Source organism: Heptranchias perlo, chromosome 44 (assembly GCF_035084215.1).
Source record: "Heptranchias perlo isolate sHepPer1 chromosome 44, sHepPer1.hap1, whole genome shotgun sequence".
Classification (NCBI taxonomy): Eukaryota; Metazoa; Chordata; class Chondrichthyes; order Hexanchiformes; family Hexanchidae; genus Heptranchias; species Heptranchias perlo.
Window position 1 is genome coordinate 6,463,270 of NC_090368.1, and position 27,902 is coordinate 6,491,171.

The 27,902-nt window shown below is 44.7% G+C and overlaps 1 protein-coding gene across 3 annotated transcripts in view; it reads left to right on the forward strand.

The window, feature by feature from the left end:
- The window catches only part of LOC137306705 (zinc finger and BTB domain-containing protein 7B-like), a 99,567-nt gene that overhangs the window by 24,106 nt on the left and 47,559 nt on the right, over positions 1-27,902 (forward strand). Inside the window, exon 3 of one of the 3 annotated variants that reach the window (XM_067976063.1) lies at positions 9,375-9,511. The exons of 1 other annotated variant lie outside the window; for it this stretch is intronic. The gene's annotated coding sequence lies outside the window, so the exon portion shown is untranslated. The remainder of the gene's footprint in view (positions 1-9,374; positions 9,512-27,902) is intronic. One more of the 3 variants, XM_067976062.1, reaches the window with a different exon arrangement.

Sequence of the window (27,902 nt, forward strand, 5' to 3'; positions counted from 1 at the left end):
TCAAGGCAGCTTCAACTGGATTTCTACGGTTACAAAACTTCAAAAATAAAGCAATCTTGCATTCACTTTGTTTTGTTCAGTGGAAAATTCTCTCCAGGTGTTCTAAAAGTAGAGGCGGATATCTTGGCCAGGTAATTAAATATTTGCACTGGTGAGGTGATTCCAACATGCCAGCTGTGACTCTGTAGGTAGTGCTCTCGACTCTGAGTCGGAGGCTGTGGGTCCCGCTCCAGAGACTCGTGCACATAATCTAGGCCGATGCTCCCTAGTGCAGTACTGAGGGAGTGCTGCACTGTCGTAGATGCCGTCTTTCGGATGAGACATCAAACCGAGACCCCATCAGCCCTCTCAAATGGGCGTAAAAGCTCCCACGGCACTTTTTCGAAGGGGAGAACTCCCCAGCTCTTCTATGTCCTGGGCCAATATTTATCCGTCAACCATCACCTAAAACAGATTATCTGATCACTTACCTCGTTGCTGTTGGTGGGATCTTGCTATGCTCAAATTGGCCACTTGGTTGCCTACATTACAACAGTGACTCCACTTCAAAAGTATTTAATGGGCTGCAAAGTGCTCTGTGACGTCCTGAAGTTGTGGAAGGTGCTATATAAATGCAAGTCTTTTTTCTTGTAATCAGTGGTTCTCATAACAAAACGTGAAATTGCTTTATGGTATTTCTGTCCAAATATCCTTAACAAAAATTGGTGAACGTTCCCGCTCGCGACAGTGACAGCCCCCGGCTTGTGCGATTCCACAGCTGACCTTGTTACATTGCTAGTTTTCAATCTGTCAACTGAGTGCAGGCTGTAAAAAAAAATGTTAAAATCCTGAGTTCAGGAAGGAACTGGGATGGAGAGCTGTATTGCCAGCTGCATGCTGACATTGATGACTTTTTAAAAAAAAAATCTTGTGGTGATTAGTGTCATAATTGAAGAGCTGAAGACTTTAAATCTGTTCACAATGTTTTTTAAAACGGGCTGTAACTGTCTACAGAATTTATTTTTAATTTATGGCAATTGAATTCTCCTCTCCTTGATCCCCCTCCCAAAGCTGCTGACCTTTTCTACGGTGTGCGGTTGCAAAAAGCTGGCAGCACTCTGCTACGTTGTCCAGGTGGCCGTACCCCATGCGCAAGTGTTGGCAGGTTGTCTGGCCGTGGGGGGCATGACTGCCCAGCACGAGAGAGATGGAGAGAGGCACTCGCACTCTTCCCCAGGAATTAATGATTAATCGCCAGGACACTGCTTGGAGCAATCCTGGACACATCACAGGAGTGTTTACAAACACAAATGTGCATTTGTGTTTTCCATTTTCGTTAAACACTTTGGTTTATTATTTCTACAAATATTGGAGATGGGTGGGGAAAATTTGGATGCATCATGACTGTCAATTGGATAAGGACAGTCTGTTCCCTTTCCAATCGGCCATGGGAGGGCAGGGCATGGTGAGGATGGACGTGTCGGGCGACCAATGGCGGGAGTGTTGGGGGGCAGGGCGGTTGGAGGCAGGAGGTCATGTGATGAAAGCCCCAGGAATACATCCAGAGTTGGCGACCCCAGCTTTTCAGCACGAGTCGCTGGATCGTCAGGGGCGGGTATTTTTCCCTCCACCTCCCCCTCGACTCTGATGCATTGACGCCAATTGCAACCTGTCAACTACCACCCTGGGCTGAGATTGTCTAACTCCGCGCGTTTCGGGGATACAACTTGGGTCATGTTAGCGCATGACGTAGCACTGGGCAACGAAGGTCCCAGGTTGGATGTGAGCCGAGTTAGCTGATTCGTAGCTGAGCTAGCAGTTGGGGGTCCTCCAGCTGGCCCAGCACTCCCCCTAGCGGAGAGAAAAATCCACTGGAGTTCCTGCCCCTGATTGCTATCCAGTGATCACCCCCCACCCCAGCCCCGGTTACGATGACCTCCATGGTTGAACAGCCTGCTGACTCCCACTGTGTAACCTCTCCATGTGAGGAATTTCAGTTGAGTGGAATTACATTCTGATAACTGGGTAACCATGTGGGGTGGAATAATAAAAACAGAGCAAATGGAGCAATGATGGTGCTGTGCCTCATTGGTGGATCGGTGAATGAATGCCATCATTATCACGTGCTTGCCGCGCTGCGCTCCCACGTGCAGGAAGCTACTTTGTACCAGCTTTTCACAAACTGCCAATGCAATGAGAAGCTTTCCGTACAGTAAGTATTTTTCCGTTCAAGGTTTCTATTAGGTTGGCGGGCTAGTCGTCTTTTAAAACATCACATTTTCATATTTGAAATTACAGACTTGTCGACTGCTAGACTGGGCTTGATTTCCTATCTCTGCTGTTCAGAAAATGGAATACTTGACCATTTTGAGAGTAAGATCTGTATAGTCAGGAATTTTGGTTGGGCAGGTTTTCTGGAGATAGCTGGAGCATTTACTGGACTAGGAATCCAGAGAATGTGAGTTAGAATCCCACCATGGCACTTTCAGAATTTGAATTCAGTTTTAAAAAATCTGGGAAATAAAAAGCTGGTATCAGTAAAAGTGACCATGAAGCTGTCGGATTGTCGTAAAAACCCAACCGGTTCACTAATGTTCTTTTTTTTAGGGAAGGAAACCTGCCGTCCTTACCCGGCCTGGGCCTATGTGGGCCTTCAGAGTCTTACTTCCTTTTGTCACCTGTTTGTGACAACTTTTTCCATTCGAAACTTTTGTGCCTACATTTATACTGGAAACGGGCCGTTTATATCCGCCACGCTGTACTTGCACCTTCCACTATAGCGCCGTAGCATCCTCTGTCTCCGCAGCCTATGTACTGCAGTGAAACGCCTATGCTCCAACTGCTGCAAAAATTTTACAGTTTAACTATAAATAATCTTAAAACTGAAGCATTATATAAAAATAAGTGCAGAATGTATGCCTTTAAAGTGGGGAATGAATTATGTTGGCGCTCCCCGGTCCAGTTATCCACCACCCTCTCTAATCTTGCAGCACCTGAAGACTATGCTTGATCTTGTATCCATGTGTGCAGTGCCATGGGAGATCGACTAGCACAATTGAAAACCTGAGTGTCAAAGGAAAAGGTGTCCTGAATAGCTAATATATTTTATTTCCTTGTGTCTAGTTAATCTGATTGGGTGTGTAATGGTTTTGAGTTGATCCTTTATTACCCGCTGTTGCAAAGCTCTTTTCTTCAGAAAAAAGACTGAGGGGTGACCTAATAGCGGGCTTCAAAATTGTGAAGGTGTTTGATGTGGTTGACATAGACAGGATGTTTCCACTTGTGGGGAGTCCGAAACTAGGGGTCATAAATATAAGATAGTTACCAATAAACCCAATAAGGAATTCAGGAGAAACTTCTTCACTTAGAGAGTGGTGAGAATGTGGAACTCACTACCACACGGAGCAGTTTAGGCGAATAGCATAGATGGATTTAAGGGGAAGCTACATAAGTATGTGAGGGAGAAAGGAATAGAAGGATATGCTGATAGGGTGAGATGATATAAGATGGGAGGAGGCTCGTGTGGAGCATAAACACTGCCATAGACCCGTTGGGCCGAATGGCCTGTTTCTGTGCTGTACGTTCTATGTGAAGCCAGAAAATCAATTCTTTTTTTCTAGTGTCTTTAAATGTTCTGCGGAATAAATGCTCCCATTTCAGTACTTTAGAAAACGTTATTTTTAAAAAAAACTTTTAGGAAAGTATATAGAAACCTTTTTGATTCAAGGTTAAATTATTAACCAGGATGAGCAATTTATGTGACTGCTACTTGACACCATCACCACAGGATGCGAGCATCAATTTGAAGTCCGAGCTCTTTTTCAGGTGCAGAATAATAGCACATTAATTTTGTTCAGAGCTGTCTCTATAATCGGGCAGGTGAGGTGACAGTCGAGCTCAACTAGCTCAGCACAGAGCAGGCTTTGAGCCTGAGATGTTACTAGCTGTCAAACAGGTGATGGGCCAATGAGTAGTGGAAAAGGCGCTTTTTTTAAAATAAGAAATAAAGTTTTTTGCATTAATTTAGTTAAAATATTGTGTCCAGTTTTGGGCGTGCTACTTTTTAAAAAGAAACTTGCGTTTATATCATGTCTTTCACGTCCTCAGGACGTCCCAAAGCGCTTCACAGCCAATGAAGTACTTGTGAAGCACGGTCACTGTTGTAATGTAGGAAACGTGGCAGCCACTTTGCGCACAGCAAGATCCCACAAGCAGTGATGATGACCTGATAATCTGTTTTTCAAGTGACGTTGGTTGAGGGATAAATATTGACCCCAGGACACTGAGGAGAACTCCCCTGCCTTCCTTCGAAATAATGCCGTTGGATCTTTTAAGCGCACCCGAGAGGCCCCGGATTAACGTCTCGTCTGAAAGACGTCACCTCCGACGGTGCAGAGCTCTATCAGTACTGCATGGGAGTGTCCCTAGATTTTATGCTCAATTTTCTGGAGTGGGACTTGAAGCCACAACCTGTGACTCAGGCGATACAGCTGTCACTGAGCCGTGGGTGACACACTTTAGGATCGAATGCTGAAGAGATTCACCTGAAATGATCCCAGTGGCCAGAGGCTTTAATTATGAGGGAAGAATAGAGAAACTGAGTCCTGAGGGAGTGCTCCACTGTTGGAGGTGCTGACTTTCGCTGAAACGTTAAACGAAGGCCCGTCTGCCCTCTCAGTGGACGTTAAAGATCCCATCGCTATTATTTCGAAGAAAAGCGGGGAGTTCTCCCCTGTGTCCTGGTCAATATTTATCCCTCAACCAACACCTCAAGACAGATTATCTGGTCATTATCACGTTGCTGTTTGTGGGAGCTTGCTGTACGCAAATTGGTTGCCAGGTTTCCTACATTACAACAATGACTACACTTCAAAAGAACTTCATTGGCTGTAAAGTGCTTTCGGATGTCCTGAGGTCGTCAAAGGCACTGAATAAATGTAAGTTCTTTCCAACACTGCCATCGTCACTTTGGCAGAAAAGAAAAAATAACCAGCAAAGACGAGTGTGACCTCCGGCACACTGGATTCAGTGAGCGATGGTTGTTTCGGGGGCTATAATCTGCTTGTGAGAGTTGTAGGCTCGCACTGTATGCAAAACTGGTATCAGCAGGGATTCTCCCTCAAAAAAATTTGTGAAAAATTTTGTATGAAAAACAAAAATGTGTGTTCTGAAAATTGAAAAGGTCACCAGTGTTTTTTTTAACTTTGCCAAAGGTTTGGGTGTTGCTTTGTATGTGCTTTGCAGGAATTAATACTTTAAAAAAAAAAGTATCGATCACTAGTCTGTGCTGACTTAACTGATCACAGTTGGGGCACAATTAGCTTTAGCGCCCCTGAGTTAAGGAGGGAAATACACTTCTGATTGCCGTTTAGTAGTCTAGGTTATCAAGTGTATTGGTGAGGATAGGCTATGATGGCCCCATTCTTTCTTTCTCTCTCCTCCCAACTTCAAGACAATCACACTGCCTACTGACACTCGCCATTTAGGCTCGTGTTAAGAATGCCCACCAGGGGCATGGCAGTGTAGTGGATATGGCCCTGGACAATGACCCAGACGTTGTGAGTTCAAATCTCATCGTGGTAAGTAGTGAAGTTGAATTCAGTAACTCTGGTAATTTGTGGACTAGCACCAGAAAAATGTCTCTTGAAAACCCACCTGGTTCACTAATGTCCTTTAGAGAAGGAACTTGCTGCCCCTACCCACTAACCACACTGCACGATTGACTCCTAATGCCTAGTAAGCCACTAGAATCATTGAATCTTACAGCACAGAAGGCGGCCATTCGGCCCATCGTGCTTGTGAAGGCTCTTTGAAAGAGCTATCCAATTAGTCCCAATCCATTTCTCCTCTCTTTCCCCCCCCCCCCAAACTTTGCTCTTACCCCATCACCCTGCAAATTTTTCCTTTTCAAGTGTGTGTGTATATATACAATTCCCTTTTAAAAGTTACTACTGAATCTACTTCCACCACCCTTTCAGGCAGTACGTTCCAGATCTCGCTCATCCTCCCTCCTTATCTTAAATCTGTGCCCTCTGCTATCAACCCTCCTGCCACTGGAAACAGCTTCTCCCTATCTACTCTATCAAAACCCCTTCGTTACTTTGAGCACCTCTATTAAATCTCCCCTTAACCTTCTCTGCTTTAAGGAGAAAAATCCCAGCTTCTCCAGTCTCTCCACGTAACTGAAGTCCCTCATCCCTGGTATTCTAGTAAATCTCCTCTGCACCCTCTCCAAGGCCTTGACATCCTTCCTTAAGTGCGGTGCCCAAAATTGAACACAATACTCCAGCTAAGGCATAACCAGCGATTTAGCATAACTTCCTTGCCTCTGATGACAAAGCCCAGGATCCTGTATGCTTTTTTTTAACAGCCGGGTCAACTTGTCCTGCCCCCTTCAAACAGATGATATATCACAGACACATACCGATGCCAATTTGTGTCTGCGTCTCTACCCATTGTTCTCTTGTGGGAGGGTGCAATGGAATAATATAATAAACGAGTTCATCTCACACAGTGATGCAATCGGTGAGTCAACACCAAGTGTACTCTTCAGGTAAAGCAGGATTAGAGAGTGGGGGATAATTGGACCAGGGCACGCAGATGTAATTCAGTCCCCATGTTTTAAAGTCATACATTATATCTTAATTTTTATATATTTCCACTTCAAATTCCCACGTCCACATTTATAATGAACACTACCCATGTAGTTGTCAGCCATGATTCAGTGCTGCCCACTCAATTGTAGCGCTAGGAATAAGCAATATTATATGTCAGCATCGTCTACATTCTGAATGCACACAAAAAGCTGGGTCAGCAGCTGGGCAGAAATTGAGAGGAAGATGTACAAAACAAAAGCCCATAACAGAAGGACTCTACTCTAAATCTCAGGAAGTGGGCGAGCCAGCCATTGGGACCCAGCAGAGCCTGGCCGCTCTCATTGATTTGAACTTAGTCTGCCTGTTCCCAACTGATCAGCGACTGGTGGTGAGCAAGCACGATGGGTTGATGCTAGTGGAGCACAGCTCCTTCACTTCCTCATCAGTGCAGCATATGTATTCCGGGCTGTGTGGAGCACTTTTAAAATGCAGACTTCTTGTGGGAGTGGGAAGAAGTGGTCACCCGGAGTGCAGGAAGGAATGACCACATGTATTTATAGCTTCTCTTCTAACTTGCAGTAACGCCTCAGCTCCCAGTACTCTTGAGCAAAGCTTTCTTGAACAGTACAATAGTAACATCGTGCTGAACACAAGCTAAAACTGTCCGACGAGCTTGGTTCGAAAACGTCGTTCGGAAATCCCTCCGTGGCCTGGCCTCGCCTCTCGCTATCTCTGTAACCTCCTCCAGCCCTACACTCATAGAGTCATAGAGTTATACAGCACGGATAGAGGCCCTTCGGCCCATCGTGTCCGCGCCGGCCATCAAGCCCTGTCTAATCTAATCCCATATTCCAGCATTTGGTTCGTAGCCTTGTATGCTATGGCATTTCAAGTGCTCATCCAAATGCTTCTTGAATGTTGTGAGGGTTCCTGCCTCCACAACCCTTTCAGGCAGTGAGTTCCAGACTCCAACCACCCTCTGGGTGAAAAAGTTCTTTCTCAAATCCCCTCTAAACCTCCCGCCTTTTACCTTGAATCTATGCCCCCTTGTTATAGAACCCTCAACAAAGGGAAAAAGCTCCTTAGTATCCATCCTATCTGTGCCCCTCATAATTTTGTACACCTCAATCATGTCCCCCCTCAGCCTCCTCTGCTCCAAGGAAAACAAACCCAATCTTCCCAGTCTCTCATCATAGCTGAAGCGCTCCAGCCCTGGTAACATCCTGGTGAATCTCCTCTGCACCCTCTCCAAAGCGATCACATCCTTCCTGTAGTGTGGCGACCAGAACTGCACACAGTACTCCAGCTGTGGCCTAACCAGTGTTTTATACAGCTCCATCATAACCTCCTTGCTCTTATATTCTATGCCTCGGCTAATAAAGGCAAGTATCCCATATGCCTTCTTTACCACCTTATCTACCTGTTCCGCCGCCTTCAGGGATCTGTGAACTTGCACACCAAGATCCCTCTGACCCTCTGTCTTGTCTAGGGTCCTCCCATTCACCTCCGAGATCTCTGCGCTCCTCCAATTCTGGCTTACTGCGCATCCCCGATTTTCTTCACTTCACCATTTGTGGCCGTGCCTTCAACTGTCCAGGCCCTAAGCTCTGCGATTGCCTCCCCAAACCTCTCCATCTCTCTACCCTCCCTCCTGCTTTAAGACGCTCCTTAAAACCTACCTCCTTGATCAAGCTTTTGGTCACCTGTCCTAATGTGTGGTTTGATGTTAAATTATGTTTGATAATCGCTCCTGTGACGTGCCTTGGGACATTTTACTGCATTAAAGGCGCTATAGAAGTATGACTTGTTGAAGTGCTCGTACATGTCAGGAATGACTAGGGTTTGGTTCCTGGTCTGTACTGTGTTGGCTTGGCTCAGCTGGGTCATTGGTAGGTGTCTTTACGATTGGCCTCAGTGACCCTAGGTTAGGGAGGGAAAATTGGGCAGGGTTTCTGCTGCTGATTGTTACCCTGCAGCCCCTGCTGGAAGCGTGCGTGTGTATGGATATCTGGTGATAATGGGGTCATACTCTGCTGTAATGCCCCCACTAGTTGAATAGCCTGCAGACTGTTGAACTGGAAAAATAGGCTTGTGAACAGAAATCCAAAACCTCCAGCCTCCCCTTACCTAACCTGATATATATATATATAATTAAAGAATGATTAGCCACTCCTATCCTCACATACATAAGTAGTTAAATCGCACATGTAGCATTTAGGTAGCAGCAAAGCATGATGGGATACTTGACCATTATGGGAGCAGTTTGTGACTGTAAAAGCTGACAATGGCAGGTTTGTTGGATTATGACCACCACCTCGCTTATCCCCATAACACATTAAGGAATGTTTACCCAAGGCCGAGGCTGACGTTGTTTATCCTAACCAGCTTTCTTCGGATGATTAAGGGAGAAGCGGTGGATATCTCCAAGGTCACCCCAGCACAAAAGGGAGTGAGGGATGAGCTGATCAGGACTTTGTGAAGACCCTCCGCGTAGTCTCAATGCCTGGGACTTATGTGTTTACTGATGAGGGTCCTCCTTAGGAACGTGAGATGTTTAATGTCATGGGACGACCCAAGGTAGCCCCTGACAAGCGAGTGGCAGGCTATACCACCCAATGAAACCCACTGTAGTTACGTAAACATGTACCCCCACCTTTCACAGCAGGTGGATGTTGCTCATTGAAAGGTATAAACATGCTTGTAGTGCTGATGTTCTTTTGAGAGTTGGGTGCGAGCTTGAGGAAGCTTACCACTCTCCCATTGTGCACAAGGTTTTCTAATAAACTTTAACTTTGTCAGCAGTTCCGTCTCCGTCTGGTTTTGCTCCAAAAAATCCGAGTCTAACCAGGCCCTCACTGTGAAGCCTCACATAATTAACGTCCACGTACTAGAGGGCGTCCGCGAAACCTAACCCAGCAAGGAGTCAACTTATTGAGGTAAGGGCAGAAAATTGGTGAGATCGGATTTGATTTCAAACCTTGTGTCCTATGAACTGAACCTTAACCTTGACGTGTTAAAAGTATGGGATGTAGCAGGCCACCGAGAGAACGTTCTTCCCCTTTTTTATTGTAAACTTGTCGCTACTGGATAGTACATAGAATTTCATTGTGTCTCACTTCATAAGATAGATAATATCAGCCATGCAAGACACTTTTTGAAATCGGCTAAGCTATTACTCAGATTTATTTAAAAAAAAATTTTTTTTTTCACTGAGGCAAGCGACACATGCAGGGCATTAAACAGCACAAATATTCAGGAGGCAATTTTCAAGGGGTTAATTGTTGGGACAAGTCATCTTTTCTTTGACCTTTTGTCATATTGTTGCTGGTGAGCCAAACTTCTTGGAAATAAGTGTGTGTTCTTGTTCCTCGATGAGAACAGAGCACAGTCGTTGTTATCCTGGTTCAGTGGGTTGCACTTTCACCTCCGAGTTAGAAGGTTGTTGGTTCAAGCCCCAATCCAGGATTTGAGCACATAATCTAAGATGACACGCCAGTGCGGCACTGAGGAAGATCGGCACTGTCAGCAGAGCTGCTATCTTTTGGATGAGCCGCGATGCCGACTGCTTGCTCAATGGATGTAAGCGATCCCACGGCACGAGTCGAAGATGAACAGGGAGTTCTCCCAGTGTTGTGGCCAACCTTCCTCCCTCAACCAACCAGGTAGGGGTGGCAGGTTCTGTTCCCTGAAGGACATTAGTGAATCATTTGGGTTTCCATGGCCATGCCTCAATTTATTTCACAACCGCTGGGTTGCTAGTCCAGTCCTACAAGAACTCCATCAACATACCCTCCTACCCCAATTATACTACAGTGCTGTAGTATGCATGCTGCATATCTCTGGAGGTGTGTGTAACCACCTCAGGAGAAGGACATATTCCCTGACTTGGGAAGAACAGTGCCAGCAACAGCAATTGGAAGCTGCAGCTGCCTGTGGCACTTGCTGTCGGAGCTGGCATTTTGTTTTGGCTTATATATCTGGCAAGCCAACAATGTGATTTTTTTTTTGACACTGGGGAAGGTACGTGGCCAGAAGGTGTCAGCCATGGCTCAGTGGGTAGCACTGTCACCTGAGTCAGGAGGTTGTGGGTTCAGATCCCACTCCAGGGACTTGAGCCCAAAATCTAGGCTGACACTCCCAGTGCAGTACCGAGGGAGTGCTGCACTGTTGGAGGTGCCGTTTTTTGGATAAGGCATTGAACCGAGGCCACGTCTGCTCCTTCACTAAAACAGATGATCTGGTCATCGTCACATTGCTGTTTGTGGGACCTTGCTGTGTGCAAATCGGCTGCCGCGTTTCCTAAATTACAATAGTGACTGCACTTCAAAATTCCTTTATTGGCTGCAAAGTGCTTTGGGATGTCCTGAGATCATCATAGGTGCTATACAAATGCAGACCTTTTTTTCGTCTTTAGTGCATTAGCCAGGACCTGGTGTACTTGTCAACAAATCAAACAATCGAGCCTCCTTGGCAGCTAAGTGGGCAAGTGCACTGCTTGGTGTGATATACGTGCACTGGTATTCTGAGGCTGTTCAATACACTGGTCAGTGCACACTTGGTGTACTGTGCACAGTTCTGGTCATCATGCTACAGAAGCTACGTGCAAGTATTGAACAGCTAACATGGTTCCAGTTATAAGGAGCTATAAGGACTTTTTTTTTTAAAAGCTCACCCTGCAGACTGGAGAGAATATGCTAAAAGGAGGACCTCATTAGAGTCTGTTAGGTAGCTTGGTAGAGGCAAATCCAGAATATATATACCTTGAAAATAAGACCAGATGTCATAAATATAAATGAGTAAATTTAGGTCTAATAGAACAGAAGAAACTTCTTCACACAAAAGGTGATAATTCTCTGGAATAATCTGCTTGGCAGGATATAAGATGCTTCAGGTTTGTTGGAAACACTGTTGGATTCCAGGTGAATTGAGAGAATCAGAGTGCTACAGGGATGGGCTTTGATGGGGGAGTTGGCGTACAAGAGGGATGGGCTTTGATGGGAGAGTTTGGGTACTAGAGGGCTTCGAAGGGAGGGTGAAGGTACTGAGTTTTGATGGGCCATAATGGCTTTTTCATGTGTTCCCCTGAAAGGGTTGACTATATTTTTAAAAAGGTAATGGGTGAAGGGCACTGGGAGCCTTCCAGTATTTCACTCAAGTGGCCATGTCGGCAGGCCATGCAACCATGAAGAGCTTCGTATCCTACCCCATTTCTATTATTGTCTGTTCCAGCAGGGGTCACTGGATCGTGATCGTGATCAGGAGCAGGAAAGCTTACTAATTCCTCTCGCTCATAGAATGATATAGCACAGGAGGCGGCCATTCGGCCCACTGTGCCTGTGCCGGAGGTGCCCAGAGACGCTGAGACCAATTGTAGCGCCCGTGCGGCGATTAGCGAACTCATCACAGGCTTGGCAGTGGAAGGGGGAGGGAGTCGACAGGGCCTGAGAGATTGCTGAAACTGGAGACGGTATTTAAGTGGGTGGGTATGTGCGTGTTAACAGGGGATTGGACTGTTGGAGACAGAGAATGGATGTTTACAAGTCTTGGCAATTAATCTGGATGGGCATGGCGTAACCAGGTATGGCATGTATATAGAGCCCAGGGGTACATTCATGCACAGGGTTTGCTTTAGATGAAACAAAAGAATAAGCAGAACTGGGTGTTTGCCTGATGATATAATCGTTGTTTGAAATGGGTAGTAAAAGAGGGAACAGTGAAACGCCAACATAAATAATTGCAGGGTTTTGAGGGGCTGAACATTCTACTGGCATAAGATCTCTGGTCATTCATGCATTTGCCAAGTAACGCTAAATGTTAGAAAGTCTGTACAATTGCCTCTGAGTCCCTTTTTTGTTTCTGTTTTTTTTAAAATTGTTTTTTATACCGTTGGTTAGGATCTGTTTGGGGTGAGGCATTTTGTGGTTAGATCCTGCCTTGAACTGACAGCTTGACACTATGCAATGCCCCGGTGAATGGGGAGTGGCGGTTGCTCAGAAGGCGAGGGAGTTACTTGTGCATCCCTCAACCACCTTAGGTTTGTAATCTTACTGAAATAGAGCTTTGGGGTGGCACTGCAGGAGGAACCTGACATCCAACATCTGCTCCTAGGCTGACCAAAGCAGAGATTGAGATGGGAAAGCAATCGCAATGAGAAAGCGAGATTGTTTCAAAACTGAGATTGATAGATTTTTGTTAGGTAAGGTTATTAAGGGTTGTGGAACGAAGGCAGGTAGATGGGGTTGAGGTACAGATCAGCCATGATCTAATTGAATGGCTGAACAGGCTCGAGGGGCTGAATGGCCCCCTCCTGGACCTATGTTTGGGTGGGATCCTATGTTCTCTACTCAAACTGCTTTTGGCTCTCAGGTGCTGATCAACCTGCTGTGCGTTTCCAGCATTTTCTGTTTCGAGCAAACCAATGATTTGTTTAGGGGGCAGGGGAGCAGGAACAAGGGAGGACCGAGGAATACACTGATAATTGAACATAAATCTGTTTTTGTAATGTTTAACTTTCTGGAACGTACTGCCTGAAAGGGAGGTGAGATGAGGAGAATTTTTTTTACGCGGCGAGTTTATGATCTGGAATGCACTGCCTGAAAGGGAAGCAGATTCAATAGTAACTTTCAAAAGGGAATTGGATAAATACAAGAAAAGGACAAATTTAGAGGGCTATGAAGAAGGAAGAGGGGAGTGGAACTAATTAGATAGCTCCTTCAAAGAGCCGGCACAGGCACGATGGGTCTCATGGCCGCCTCCTGTGCGGTATGATTCAGGATTATTATATATAGTCACCCAATAAACTGCATTTTTCTTTTAAAGACTGAAGACCTCATGGTGTGTAGAGTTCACTCCTGAGTGCTGACTGGGAAAGGACCAGGATCTGTCTGCACTGAGGTTGCCTAGGTGCTAATAGGATGCTGCAATTGGCCCTAGCTTGCAAGGACTAAAGAAGAGGAGGGGGAAGGTGCAATAAATCAGCCAGGATTCCAATTCCCGATCCCTGTCAGGATGTTAACATTGGACGGGGGTCGATCGGGCTCCTCGTGGTTGAATGCTCACTTCCCAAGTTCACACGTGGAGTACAGCTACTTGGGCAAGGTAGTTGCTGGGAGCTGCTCCCTCTGTGCAACCTTTGCCTCCACCATGTCGCGACGTCTTCAGCAAAGGAAAGCAAGGAAGAGGCAAGAAAATCAAAGACGGTAAAATAGTTCAGTGATGGCAACTGTTCATTGCTTCTCCATTCCAAAATAATAGTGTTGCTCACCAATCATGAGAGTGGCACATCGAAAGAAAGAACTTGGTTACCGCAGTATCACAGCCTCAGGGCGTTCCATAGCACTTTATATGCAATGAATTAGTATTCAACTGTGAGTATTATTGTTATATAGCAGACACAGCGGCCAATTAACATAGGGCAGGCTCTCTCAAACAGTAAGTGACCAGTTCATTTGTTTTGGTGGTGTGAGTTGAGGGAAGACTGATGCCCAGGAGAACTGACCCTGCTCTTTTTCAAATAGTGCCATCTTTAAGATCCACCAGAACAGGCAGGCAGGGTCCTCGGTTTAGCGGCTCCTGTGAAACATGGCACCTCCGACAGTACAGCACTCCCTCTGTACTCACCGCATTGGAGTTTCAGCTGAGATTATGTGCTCACGGGCAGTGCTGGTGACACCAAGTGGCGGGAATTAAATCCTGTTGTAGCTGCAGGGAGGCCACTTTTATATTTGGGCTTGGGACTTGAAGCTTGGGCGTTTGGCAAGTTTTCAAATTTCATTGTAATTATAGTTGTTCCTTGGTTACGGCACATTAGCATAGATGATACAGTGCGATGTCAAAAGCCAGTTGTGGGTGATGCTCAGGCTAATTCTGGGAATGGTAGCAGGTGTACCATTGTACTTGCCACTGACCGTTTTTGGATCTGCTGCCATAGCTTTATGATTTCCCTATTTGGGTGGGGTGAAGCATATCCCTCTCGTGTGAACAACGTGCTGTCAACGAGCCAGGCTTTCTCGGCACATAGTTCGATACGGGTCACCTGCTATAATAGAATGCTTGTGGGTGCATTCAGTGAGAATCATATACAATTCTGTGTATTAGAGCGGAATGCTTGGTGACAGGGTCTAGGCGTTTCCTGGGTGAGGTGGAGGAATGAGGGAAGTAAGTGAGAGATGTTGCATTGGGTTGAGGCAGGGACAGGTACTTGTAGGGAGTGAGCTGGCTGCTACGGTCCCTCTCTTCAGCAGTGGGGATTTCGGCTTGCTGAGAGGTACATAAAATCATAGGGCACCGAAGGAGGCCATTCGGCCCATAGTGCCTGTGCCGGCTCTTTGAAAGAGCGTTCCAATTAGTCCCATTCCTCCTGCTCTTCCCTCGTAGTCCTGCAAATTTTTCCCCTTCAATTATTTATCCAATTCCCCTTTGAAAGTTACTATTGAATCTGCTTCCCTTTCAGGCAGTGCATTCCAGATCAGAACAACTCTCGGCGTAAAAAAAATTCTCCTCATCTCGCCTCTTGTTGACCTATAAATGTGTGAAGTGTTCCTGATTTTAAACTGATAAGTTTTTATCTTTACAAATGAATTATCGGTGTTTTAGAATGTTAACTATCTTTTCTCCAGTCCATCGTCTACTTCCTCCACTCCCTTTCCTCCCCCAAAAGCCACCCTAAGCAATGAATCCAATGCCTGACTCATATCACAGTCTATTCCTGGTGATGATTTAAAGCACGGATAATTTTTTTTCTGATGGAAGCTGCTGGTGAATGGACAGAGCAGAGATTTGCTAGTCCATTGAGAAAACACATTCTTCTGTGTATGCTTTTTTTATTTAATTGACTGTAAAGCGCTTTGGAGCGTCCTGAGGTCGTGAAAGGCTCTATAGAAATGCAAGTCTTATTTTTATTTAAAATTCCAGTTGAGTCAATGGATTCATCAACTTTGAATGGTACACAGGCTAGTTTTCGGTATAGGGAAGTCCTGTTATACCTGTAGATGTGGGAAAGATGTGTGTTGCGGGGAGGGAGGTTACTGACTAAAGTTCCTGAGCACGATTCATGAAATGAGCTGTTTTCTGTCAAACTTCTGCTTCCAGGGTGTTTATCCTCATATCACGTGCCCTTGGTTATATCTGTTACAGCTTGCGCACATCTACACATGGTATCTGTATCCAGGGATTTTCTTTTGTGATTTGTAATACAAAATTTTCCATTACATTGGGTAAGAAAGAAAGAATTTGCATTTATACACTGCCGTATCTCATCCTCCGCTCATCTAAGAATTAGGTTCGAAGTGCCATCAGTTGTTTCGTAGATAAGCACAGCAGCCAAGTTGTGTACAGCAAGATCCTACAAATAGTGAATGCAATACCAACTAATCTATTTTTGGTGATGTTGGATGAGGGTAGTTGGCCAGGACTGTTCTCATTCAAATAGTCAAGTGGGATCGTTTACCTCCACTTGTGCAGGCAGATGGGGCCTAGGTTTAATGGCTAAGGCAGCCCCTTTGACAAAGCAGCACTCCCTCAAGACCACGCTGCAGTGACAGCCTTCATGCGCTCAAGTTCCTGGAGTGGGGCTTGAGTCAACAACGTAGCAACAGTGCTACCAATTGACCACTTGTACATAATAATGTGATGCAAAAAAGGAAATCACTTCTTGGGATGGACTTACCTAATCAAGATACTTGGCAATTAATGGGATTAAAATATATGTCGACTAAACCCTTGGGAATTTCAGACTTGACTTTGGTTGTTTTAAGAAACTTTTGGCCTGTTGAATTTGATACAGTATGTTCCAGAAAGGGTTAAAATAAAAGATATAAACATTAATGATGGATTGAAGAATACTCTGTACAGAATAAAGCGATTGTTATTTTTTTCTTTGCGCTGGTTTAGCAGTTGGATTATTTTAAACCTTTTCATGGTTTAGGAATTGTAAATGAACAGGAATTGAGAGCAAGTAAATCACCATTTACATAAACTATTTGGACTCTGGAATCGGAAGTACAATTCAAAATTTGCAGGTGACGCCAAGTTGGGGGTTATAGTTAATACTGAGGAGGACTGAGATAAAATACAGGAAGACATTAATAAACTTGCAGAATGGCCATGTAATTGGCAAATGAATTTTTAAAATTCATTCATGGGATGTGGGTGTCACTGGCAAGGCCAGCATTTATTGCCCATCCCTAAATTTCAATATAGATAAGTGTGAGGTGGTACATTTTGGTAGGAAGAACAAGGAGGTCACATGCTCCTTGGAAAATAAGAGACTAAATGGGGTAGAGGAGCAGAGTTATCTGGGGGTACAGATACCCAAATCACTAAAAGTAGCGATGCAGGTTAATAAGGCCACTTCTTTTTTAAAAAAAAGCAAACTAAGCACTAGGGTTCATTTCTAGAGGGATAGAATTGTTCTAGTCTCTATTATAAATAGGATATAGAGGCATTGGAGAAAGTGGAAAAAAGATTTACTAGGATGATACCAGAACTGAGAGGTTATACCCATCAGGAAAGATTGAACAGGCTGGGACTCTTTTTTTTCTCTAGAAAAGAGAAGACTGAGGGGTGACCTGATAGACGTCTTTAAAATTATGAAAGGGTTTGATAGGGTAGATTTAGAGAGGTAGATTTAGAGAAGTTGTTTCCACTTGCGGGGGAGACCAGAACTAGGGGGCCATAAATATAAGATAGTCACTAATAAATCCAATTGGGAATTCAGGAGAAACATCTTTACCCAGAGAGTGGTGAGAATGTGGAACTCGCTCCCACATGGAGTAGTTGAGGCGAATAGCACAGATGCATTTAAAGGGAAGCTGGATAAACACAGGGAGAAAGAAATAGAAGGATATGCTGATAGGGTGAGATGAAGGAGGGTGGCAGGGGGCTCATGTGGAGCATAAACACTGGCATGGACCCGTTGGGCCGAATGGCCTGTTTCAGTGCAGTACATTCTACGTAATTCTATCTGTGTAATTCTATGTAGCATCATACATAAATGAAACACACAGTCTGGCGGTACCTCACTCACTGAGTATCTTATTAAACTTTTGTTATGGTAGTGTAGAGATTATGGTACTGGATGGACTAGCAATCCAGAGGTCATGAGCTCAACTCCCACAATGGTAAATTGTGAAATTGAATATAGTAAATCTAGTAATTTATGGGCTGACACCAGATTGGATTGTTGTAAAAACCCATCTGGTTCACTAATGCCCTTCAGGGAAGGGAACCTGCCACCCAGCCAGTGTAGGGACTTCATGCGCCTGTATCCTAACTTGCACCAAGTCCTGCTCACCCATCACCCACGTCCGGCAATGCCTCGATTTTAAAATTCTCGTCCTTGTGTTCAAATCCCTCCATGGCCTCGCTCCTCCATATCACTGTAACCTCCTCCACCCTACGACCCTCCGCGATCTCTGCGCTCCTCCAATCCTGGCCTCTTGTGAGTCCCTGATTTCCTTCGCTCCGCCATTGGCGGCTGCGCCTTCAGCTGCCTAGGCCCTGAGCTTTGGAATTTCCTTGAAACCTCTCCGCCTCATTCTAAGTCGCTCCTTAAAACCTACCTCTTTGTCCAAGCTTTTGGTCACCTGCCCTAATATCTCCTTATGTGGCTCGATGCCAGATTTTGTCTGTTACTATTCCTGTGGAGCTTCTTGGCACATTTTGCTACGTTAAAGGTGCTCTACAAATGCAATTTGTTGTTGTCACTCTACTCGCCCATGACATGGTTGACTTTTAATGCCTTCTTAAGTGGCTTAGCAAGCCACTCGGTTGTAAAAAAAAACTTGTTAAAGAAAGCCCGTCGCCAGCTTCTCAGGGCGGTAAATGCTGCCTTACCTGTGTCGCCCACAACCAGAGAACCAATAAAAACAAAAAAAAAACCCAAGGCGGAGAGCCAAGATTGAAAAGCATAGGGGCGAAGACCAGATCAATCGGGGAAATACTCACGAAGCGAAGGGAAGCTTGGGCTTTAACAATCTGCAGATTGAAAGGAGGAGCTCTCATGGCCGAGAACAAATGAGCAGGAGACACAGTGAGGGAGCAGTGAGGAGGTAGAGTGTGTGCGATGGCATGTTTGGAGCTTAGGAGGAAGGTTTTAAGCAACACTGAACGTATTATTGACAAAATAGAGAGATAAGAAGTGATGAGAAAAGGATTGGAGGCTAAAAGTCAGAAAGGGATCAACAATCACATATTTCGAGAAATAACAATCGTCTCAAGGGGAATTCCAAGGCACCGATTCAGTCTCTAGACTTTGACGCTTGAGATTCCAGATCAGAGAAGCTTAATTCTAACTCTGCATCAGACATTGATCATCCAGGTCTATACCGAATAATCCTTCTTCAGAGTAATTAAGACTTTCTCACCAAGATCTGGTTCCTGATGGGCGTACCTCCTGTTGATTTCTAGCTTTGTAGATGGTGATAACTGGCTCATAAGCCACTTGCTTTTGAGTAACCCGTAGAATATAAGGATGGTAAACGTCACAAATAAATGGGAACTTTACAAGACACAGTTGGTGGATGGGATGCGGCTATTGAAAATCTGGTTTGTAATATTTTTTTTTCTCTTTCTACCTTCCTGAAGGCATTAACTCTTATTAGGGGTGCAATTCTGCAGGCGCCCAACATTTTTGTGCGATCCTAGATGTTTGGATGTTTGAACCATAGAGGGCATCACCAATGCCAATCCTGTCCTCTTTGTTTCCGGTGGGTGTAATTGCAGCGTGACATGTTTACATAGGCAGTTTACATTATAAATACGGACATAGGTATTTGGAATGGGAAGTGAACACTGGAACATGATCCGTCTTTCGGATGAGATGTTAAACCGAGGATCTGTCTGCTCTGTCGGGTGGGCGTAAAAGATCCTGTGGCATTTTTGGAAGAAGAGCAGGGGAGTTCTTCCCAGTGTCTGGCCAATATTTATCCCTCAACCAACGTCGCTAAAACATCATGATCTGGTCATTATCTCATTGCTGTTTGTGGGACCTTGCTGTGTGCAAATTAGCTGCCCTATTTCCTACATTACAACAGTGACTAGTACTTCATTGGCTGTAAAGCGTCCTGAGGTCATGAAAGGCGCTACATAAATGCAGGTTTTTTCTTTCTTATTTATAGATGGATGGGGGGAAAGAGGGAATGATGGGGCAAATGTAACTTATTGACACCTGTTGTGCACCCTCTGCCAGGTGATATATTTTATAGCATGCCAGTTCATGCAATATGCATATACGTCTGCTCTGAATTTCTATGTTGTCGGCTTACCCCCACTACCAACTATTTCTCCTCCTCTATCCCCCCACGTCCTCCCTGGAACGGAAGAACTCTTTTTAAATGAGAAGTATTGCATGCTATTCCATTCTCTCCCATTCCAGTGGGGGCGGGGGGGGGAGAAACAGGAAGAATTCCTTAAATGATAAGTGCCGCCTGCTCTGCATTCGCCTTGCTTCTCCGCCCCCATTAGTATACTTCTGTTATGAAATATAATGGGAGCAGAGTTGGCTGGGTGAGTTGAAACTAAGACAAGGAGCAATTCTTAAAATTTTATTGCAACAGCTGTGAGCAAGCTGGAATATTTGTGTTTCTTTATATTAACCTACCAGCTTATTATGATCATCTTATTGCATTGAGATGCAAACTTCACTCTTTGACCTTTTTCCTTTTGTTTGATATGTGACACAATCAATTAATGGGATTTGGCTGCAATATTTCACAACAGTTTCACTGGGCTCCCCTGAAGTGCGTGACGTTAAGCCTTGGAGACCATTATGTCTGAGGTTTGATTCAGCGAGCTGATAACGGCCAAAGTGCTGTGATGGAGTGCCCCTGGCCAAGGGAGGAGAAAAATAATTAGCCAGAATTCTTGATGGCCCTCTAGTGATACCCCTCCCCCTCCCCCATTGAAGGAGAGACTTTCGTTTATGTAGCGCTTTTCACGACAATAGGATGTCCCAACGCTTTAAAACCAGTGAATTACTTTGTGAAATGTAGTCACTGTTGTAATGTAGGAAACAAGGCTGCCAATTTGCGCACAGCAAGATCCCACAAACAATGTAATAATGACCAGGTCATCTGTTTTATTGGTATTGGTTGAGGGATAAATATTGGCCAGGACATCGGGTGAACTCTACTAATCTACTAAGTGAAACGGGGCTAAATGGGTTAAAGTATGAGAACAGGTCGCATAGTGTTAGACTCGAATTTTTGGAGCAAAACCAGACGGAGATGGAATTGCTGACAAAGTTAAAGTTTATTAGAAAACCTTGTGCACAATGGGAGAGTGGTAAGCTTCCTCAAGCTCACACCCAACTCTCAAAAGAACATCAGCACTACAAGCATGTTTATACCTTTCAATAAGCAACATCCACCTGCTGTGAAAGGTGGGGGGTACATGTTTACGTAACTACAGTGGGTTTCATTGGGTGGTATAGCCTGCCACTCGCTTGTCAGGGGCTACCTTGGGTCGTCCCATGACATTAAACATCTCACGTTCCTGAGGAGGACCCTCATCAGTAAACACATAAGTCCCAGGCATTGAGACTACACGGAGGGTCTTCACAAAGTCCTGATCAGCTCATCCCTTACTCCCTTTTGTGCTGGGGTGACCTTGGAGATATCCACCGCTTCTCCCTTAATCATCCGAAGAAAGCTGGTTAGGATAAACAATGTCAGCCTCGGCCTTGGGTAAACATTCCTTAATGTGTTCTGGGGATAAGCGAGGTGGTGGTCATGATCCAACAAACCTGCCATTGTCAGCTTTTACAGTCACAAACTGCTCCCATAATGGTCAAGTATCCCATCATGCTTTGCTGCTACCTAAATGCTACATGTGCGATTTAACTACTTATGTATGTGAGGATAGGAGTGGCTAATCATTCTTTTCTATCTATCTATCTATCAATATCAGGTTAGGTAAGGGGAGGCTGGAGGTTTTGGATTTCTGTTCACAAGCCTATTTTTCCAGTCCAACAATAGACTAGGCTTGTATTCCCTCGAGTATAGAAGATTAAGGGGTGATCTAATCGAGGTGTTTAAGATGATTAAAAGAATTGATAGGATAGATGGAGAGAAACTATTTCCTTTGGCGGGGGGAGTCCAGAGCAAGGGGGCAGAACTTAAAACTAGAGCTAAGTCATTCAGGGATGATGTCAGGAAGCATTTCTTCATACAAAGGGTAGTGGAAATCTGGAATTCTCTTTCTCCCTCCGCTCTCCCTCCGCTCTCCCGCCCCCCCCCCCCCCCCACTCCAAAAAAGGCTGTGGATGTAGGGGGACAATTGGAGCTTTCAAGACTTGTGATCAATAATTTTTTGTTAGGTAAGGGTATCGAGGGATATAGAACAAAGGCGGGTAAATAGTGTTGTGGTGCAGATCATCTAATTGAATGACTGAACAGGCTCGAGGGGCTGAATGGCCTCCTGTTCCTATATCGTTCATCTCGTTGCTGTTTGCCAGCTCTTTGTGCAAAATGGCTGCCACAATTATCTACACAAGTTCCTGCACTCCAAAAGTAATTCATTGTATACGAACTTGAAACCCTCTTAGAGACGTTTCTGACAAGACATGAGCAAATGCTCCATAAATGCACATCTTTCTTTTCTTTTTATCCTGGAGGGCTTTTGTTGTAATCTAAATGCAGGATTTGCCGTACGTGGAGCAGTGGAGGGGTGGGGGGGTGGTGGGGAAAAAGAGGGATTCGAGAGCTGATCATTACGTTAACTTAAAATGGCTGCCTCACCAACCACATATCTGGTTGGGGCTGCTCGAGGACAATCTGAGCCTTGAAGTAAATTGCCAGTATAATCTTGAGAAAAACCACGGGATTTTGATAATTACTAGGTACAATGTCAGCTGGTGATGTCTGTCTCCAAGTGTATTGCTTTCCTGTAAAGGGCTGGGCAGTATCTTCAGACAGAGGGGCCTGTGAAACAGTGTGTATGTGTTTTTTTCCCCTTCCATTTAACAGTTAGCAAAAAAAAATCCCCCAATGGAGGAAACTGAAAAGGTTAATTGTCTGTCCTGACATAGAAAGCTTTTTTAGCTGCCTCTGTTTTGCATGTTGTTGCTGTGTTGATGCATGACGCAGCATATTATAAAACTCCTTTAAAATGAGGAAGTGGTGTCAGACTTGGTTTACCGATTAGCGTTAACCATTTGTATAACAAATTTCATTGCAGTTGTAAAGAGAGTTTGGAGTCCAGCTACACGGATAATCCGTCTATAGAAAGAAATAACTTGGATTTATGTAGCGCCTTTCATGACCTCAGGACGTCCCAAAGTGCTTTACAGCCATTTAGGTACTTTTTGAAATGTAGGTGCCAACCTCTGTACTCAAAACTGCTGCTGGCTTAAATGCTGAGGAAAATTTATCAATGGCCTTTTTTTCCCCGGTCAATTCTCTCCCTTCTGGCAGGCTCGAGTACCACAATTCCATTGTCTCCCTCACTCGAGGGTATTGTTCATGTGAGCCCAGACAGTAAGAGTTGGTTGTCGTACTATTGGGTGGTGGTGGGGGTTAAGGTGAGGTGGCGGGGTCTGTGAGAGGACTCACAGCCGAGCCCAATCCTGTCCTCCGCTTACAGCCTCACATTCCAGCAGGGGTCGTTGGTTAGTGACCAGGAGCGCAGTCCTCGTTGCACTGAGGGCAATTCCAACACCTCCACTTCTCAACACACGGCTGATGTTTTCATAGGAAATATCTCTCTTTCATTAGGTTATCTGTGGAACCACTGGCTTATGGTGACTGAATCAATCCAGTTCAGGGTATCATGGGATTTTTACTGGCGTTTTGGGGATCAACTTCCACAATTTTGCCCATTTTTCCCCATATAAGCCTTGAATATCTTTTTTTCAGCAGTTTAAAATGTGTTGGTTGGACCGCACTTGGAGTACTGTGCACAATTCTAGTCTCCATATTATAAAAAAGGATGTAGAGGGTACTGGAGAAGGTGCACAAAAGATTTACATGGATGATACCAGAACTGAGAGGTTACAACTATCAGGAAAGATTGAACAGGCTGGGGCTCTTTTATCTAGAAAAGTGAAGGCTGAGTGATGAGCTGAGGGAGGTTTTTAAGGTTATGGAGGGGTTTGATAGAGTAGACGTAGATATTTCCACTTGTGCGGGAGACCAAAACTAGGGGCCATAAATATAAGATATTCACTAATAAGTCCAAACGGGAATTCAGGAGAAACCTCTTTATCTAGAGAGCGGTGAGAATGTGGAACTCGCTACCACATGGAGAAGTTGAGGCGAATAGCATAGACGCATTTAAGGGGAAGCTAGATAAGTACATGGGGGAGAAAGGAATAGAAGGATATGCTGATAGGGTTAGATGATTAAGATGGGAGAAGACTCGTGGTGCATAATTGCCAGCATAGACCAGTTGGGCCGAGTGGCCTGTTTCTGTGCTGTAAATTTAATGTAATTCTAGGTATGTAAAATGCCTGAGAAGACAATCTAGAGTTTGCATAGGAGGGGTCTCTGTCTGCTTCTGCTTTCCGTGTTTTCTGCCTTTCTCATTTGCCTGGTAAATTGCAACCTGTCCCAGAAGCTAGTCTGGTGCAGAGGGAGATGCCTCGATGATGCGCCACCCTGGTAATTGCCCTTTTGTAACTCAATGTTCTCAAACCTGTGCAGTTTTCTTGTTTGTGCATATTAATGTTGTATCTTCTCACGGCACATGCTCCGGTTAACTGATGGGAGCCAGAAGTGCTGGTGGTCTTCTTTGGCTCCCTAGTGGCTCAGCAGACCGAGGTCCCAGGATTGATGGTCGGATGGCTACAAATTATATTAATGGCCATGGGGCGAAGACAGGGTTGGGGCTGAGCAACGATGCCTCCCCCTCCCTTCCCCCTATCTCTTCTCATCCTTCCTCCACCCCATGGATCAAATAACTTGAGTCAGTATCTTGATTAGCACAGGAGAGGGAGGGAAAAATTATCTGGGGAGGAGCCTGCCCTCAAAGGATTTTTAAAACAAAACTCCCCGACCCCATTTAGAATTTAGTTTTGTTCTATAGCGCTCACAATGTGACCCTATGGTGTAAAGTGCAGAGAGAATTATTAAGAAGCAAAAACACTGTTACAATGCATTATCTGCACCTGCAATTGGCTGACTTTCAGCTTGTTTTTATAGAATTACAGTTGGACATTCTCCCTTTTTTGTTATAGACCCTTGATACTGTGTTATCTTCTATATAACCAATCTACAATTTTATTAGTTTGGGAGGGAGGGAGGGAGGGAGGGAGAGGAGACGATTAGATAATTGAAGCATTAAACTCTGATCTTAGTATGAGCCGTGATTCAGTGGGAAGCACTCTTTCCTCTGAGTCAGAAGATCGTGGGTTCGAGGTCCACTGCAGAGACTTAATCCAGGCTGACACTAGCAGTGCAGTACTGAGGGAGTGCTGCACTGTTGGAGGTGGCATCTTTGGAATGGGACGTTAAACCGAGGCCCCTTCTGCCCCCTCAGGCGGACGTAAAAGATCCCATTGTGCTATTTCGAAGAAGAGCAGGGGAGTTCTCCCTGATGTCCTGGGCCAATGTTTATCCCTCAACTAATATCACTAAAATCAGATTATCTGGTCATTATCACATTGCTGTTTGAGGGATCTTGCTGTGCGCAAATTGGCTGCTGCGTTTCCTACATTGCAACAGTGACTACACTTCAAAAGTACTTCATTGGCTGTAAAGCGCTTTGGGCCGTCCTGAGGTCGTGAAGGGCGTTCTAATAATGCGAGTTTTTGTGTGCGGAGGTGACTTTTAATGTTTTTTCACTTTTTAATCTCTCCTCTGCATCTAAAGGCACAGACTCATGTCAGGATGCTGTTCCACTTGTTTGATTTTAATTTTGGTTCGTGAGTGTAGAAACTGGCCGTGTTTTTTTTTGTATTTTTGCCAGATAATATTTGGTTCGGTGATAATTTGTTTTTCTGATCTCTTGAATGAAACACTGCTTAATGCTTTATTTGGTAGATGTGCAGCACATTGTCGTATGAAGCCATATAGATCAAACGGGACCCTGGATTTGGTCCTTGGTCTGAGCTCAGTTTGCTGATCTCCATCTAGAGTGGGGCACCAGAAAGAAAGAACTTGCATTTTTATAGCACCTTTCACGACTCCCTATAACGCTTTACAGCCAATGAAGGACTTTTGAAGTGTAGTCACTGTTGTAACGTAGGAAAACTAAAGATTGGCCGTAGCACCTCTGGGCTAGGGAATGAAATCCACAGCTAGGGCTCGTCAACTGATCGCAATCCAGTGACTCCTGCTGGAAAGAGTGCCCGTGTCGGTGTCTAATGAGGCCATGCCTACGTGGTCAAATAGCTTGTCGACACTCCATGTCTGGCACATGAAGCAACGACTACTGGAGGGTACTGGGATCCCTCGACCAGTCAGGAGCGGATAACCGGAGAGACGAGGGCGGGGGGTTAAAAAGTACATGTAAATATTGTGAGAAAGGCAGAATCTCACGATTGGGATTGTGACGATACAAAGCTCCAATTTGAGAGCTACAGTAGCTTGAATTGTTGTGATTTGCAGCAAAATGTTGCTAAACCTGCAACTTTCATACCCTTGAAATGGGCTAGGCCTATATTTTATCAGTTTAGACTTCTGCAATTAGTGTCCACAATTTCAGCTATAACTTCCTCGTCATAAATGGTATCAAAACCTCTATTAAAAGTTTGGATATAAATAGGTCACTGAGTAGGCGGGAGTTAAGCTGCAAGTAGCAACTGTCTGCTATAGCAACCTAACTCTTCTGAATTAAAGAGAGGAAAAAAAAATATTTTTAAGTCGTTCTGCCAAAGAAGGAAATGCTGCCCTGGTTACCCATGTGGAGCCCAGAGAGGGTTAAAAGCAATTCTCTGAGCTGCATGGGACGCGACCCTGGGGCGTGGGTGTAGCAGTCATACTTTCAGAGGTGGGGAGCTGGTCTAGTCAAATTACTCAGAGAATTGCCAGGACAGAGTCGAGAGAGAGAGAGAGACAGGAAAAAAAAACTAGTTTGACTCGTAGGTCTTTTGGTGTTTGAAGAAGTCCATTCTTCAAACTGAACCGGAAGGTAAGAAAAGATGATAGTAATTTCAGTCTCTGCAAGTGCGTGTTTTAAATATAGGAAAAGCATGGTCATCGAATGAAGTGTTGGAGGAGGAGAAGAAACATTAGATACCAGCCTTGGATCAGGCGATTCGGCTCTATTTGCATAGCCATTTTGGAAGGTGTGTGGCATTGTGTCGCACTGTTAACCTGTCTGCAATCTCAGCAATTTTATTTCAGTTGTGCCAGAGCAAATAAATGTTGTGGAACCTTTTTTTAGAAAATTGTTCGGCTGTGTAGTTCCCTGTCTGTGCCAGGCTTGGAAAAGTGTACGTTGCTTTCCTTTTAGAATATAATTGCCAAGGACAACTGTAGAGCACTGCGAGTGTCCTGTGTTAAAACTTTAAAATGCCCAGCGCAGGACCCCTCTTTTTTTTGTTCCCTAAAAGAAATTGGAATTTGGGTCATTGCCATATTGACTGTTCCAGATTAAAGCTGCTTCATCCGGGCCAATTAAAATGGGAACCCGGACCACATGGGGTTTTTCTTGCCCCATGTCTGGGTCTGTTGTAGACTAATTGAATTGAGATTGACCACAATGGTTAGTTAACAACTTCATTATCATCGTATTAGACGACTAGCAGCATGGTGGAAGGTGAATTCGATGGACTTTGGTCTTTTTTCATTGCAACCTGAACATTTTTAATTTGTAGGTGTACAGGCTCGCCCAAATTTACTGAAATGAGGTAAGGATTCAGGGCGCGCTTTAGTCCCCCAGAAGATTTGGGTTATTCCAAGCTCGTCAATCATTTTATCTGATAGTAATGAGATGATTGTAGGTATATTTTTAAAAATGAGGGTGCCTTTGAAGGCCTGTGTGCTCTGTATTGCAACAAAACGACAAGAGGAGGTTGGCTGGTTTCGGTGCTGGCTATTCTGCTAATTTGGTCAGGCTTCTGCATCCCATCTGTGTTGAATGGACAGATGAAATGCAAAGCACAAAACAAGTGTTGACTTATCAAGACCTGAAGTGGCAGTGCCTCCAACTTAGTAAGATGTCCCAAGGCTCTTCACAGGAATGTAATCAGCCAAAATTTGACACTGAGCCACATAATGGGACAGGTGACCAAAAGCTTGCTCAAAGACGTAGGTTTTAAGGAGCGTCTTAAAGGAGGAGAAAGAGGTGGAGAGGTTTAGGGAGGGAATTCCAGAGCTCGGGATTGGACAGCTGAAGGCACGGCCGCCAATGATGGAATGATGAAAATCGGGGATGGACAAGAGGCCA